This window comes from Buceros rhinoceros, unplaced genomic scaffold (assembly GCF_000710305.1).
Source record: "Buceros rhinoceros silvestris isolate BGI_N320 unplaced genomic scaffold, ASM71030v1 scaffold15216, whole genome shotgun sequence".
NCBI classification, from domain to species: Eukaryota; Metazoa; Chordata; class Aves; order Bucerotiformes; family Bucerotidae; genus Buceros; species Buceros rhinoceros.
The window spans coordinates 49,678-51,543 of record NW_010418226.1 but is presented as its reverse complement, the minus strand read 5'-3'; positions in this window follow the sequence as shown (position 1 = coordinate 51,543).

The window sequence follows — 1,866 nt, the reverse complement described above, 5'->3', positions numbered from 1 at the left end:
TTCCTGCTGCACTCTGACATTCTTGGAGATTTCTGATACAGTAAAATTTTGCTATTCCATAATAGGTGTCAACTTAGTCTACTGAAGACGTTCCATTTTTGTCTGCATGCTTTGGCATGTACCAGAGGAAAAAGTTTTGCTGAAGCAGCAAATTATTTTTGCATTTGACAACAAGTTTTAATAGTATTTGGGGGGGGAAAGCAGAGTTACTTATCTTACAAGTAAACTTTTTGGATTTGTGAAATGTAAAAAAGACGATGGGGGTAAAGATCAAATTTTAGCATTTAGTCCAATATGTGAGTGAAAAATGCATTTTAAAAGGAGCGTTTAATGCAGAAGTAGAACAACTCAAAACTAGCGTACTTAGTTATATTACAGAATTTGGGGGTTTTTCCAGCTCAAAACCCATATGCTCATTTTTGACCATTTTCACCATGTTTACAAAACCTTTTTTCGATCTTACTTTTAAATGCAATTACTTGTATGTTGCCTATTCCTAGATCAGGGTCACATGAGTGTAAAGCTCAATGTGAAGCTGATGAATTACCAAATTACATTAATTCTTTTTAAAATACAAATTTGGTATATAGATACAAATTTAGCATGCATGTTTGCACATTCAAAAGTCTTTTGATTTATGAGTGAATAGCTGCTGAAAGACATGTGAAGAGGCAGTAGTCTAGTGTTTTTGGCTAAGAGGGTGAGAAGAAAGAGGTAAAATGTACCCCTGAACTCATCAGAAATGTCTGAGTAATAGCAACAAAAGTTCTATGAATAGTGGAAGTACGTCGAAGATACTAGGTTTTGTAGAGGACAAGCCTAAAAGTTATTTATGTTTAAAAATGTCAAAATTAGATCATTAAGGATGCACGGACTTGGTTCACTCTTTGCCTTGCTAGTGAGTCAGCTTTCTCTTAAAGCTTGTGCATTTCTGAAATAGGAGCTATGCGGGATTATAAAACGGATTTTCTCTGAGGTCTCTGAGCATTCTCATGAAATAAAATACAGGTAGAAATGTATCCTTAGGGAAGCAGCTATAGGGGAAATAGTTACATTTATATGTTATAGTCCTTTTTTTTTTTTTTGGTGAACACCTGATAGGGATATTTAAATCGGTCATCTGTATGCAGTGAGGTTTGATTTTCACTTAACATTTTTTTTTTTCCCTTATGATCAAAAATAGCAGTAAAGCTCATAGTCGGTACTGGAAGCATTCTCAATCTCTTGTGTTCAAGAAATCTCTTGCTTAGTGGAAGTGATGATGATGCTGAGTTGTTCCCAGAGTTACAATGACAAGTGAAATTGAGGTGGGTTTCTTTTCTGTGTGCTAGCTGCAAATGTTGCAAAAAACAGTTGAGCCATGGAGCCTTTTTGTCCGATCTGGATAATCTCCCCTTCCCTCTGTCAATGAGATCTAATAGACTACGTTATGTTGAAGGCTCTTTGGAAGTCTAGTTAAATGTTTTGCCGTGATAAGCAAGTATTTTCCATATTTTATACAGTTTGTTCGTGCTGTAGTTGGAGATAATGTTAATATTTTACTTCTCTTTTTAACTGTAGACATTATTAATTGCTAGGGTTATAGCTCTGACCAGAACTAAGCAATCACCTGCAGCTTTATCAGTGTCTGATATTTACAGTTCAGAGAAGGAAAAATAAAATGCTTTTAAGCAAATATTTTTATTAATTTCTTCTAATTTTATCAGTGGTAATCTGGTACCAAGATAATTGCTGTATCCCAATTTAAAGAAGAAACATGAAATAACTATAAGATATTTCTCATAAAAATTTCTGATTTGAACATCCTTATTTGAAATTTGTTCTGCAGTTGTGCACACAAGCGTATGTGTGGATTACCATCTCTTA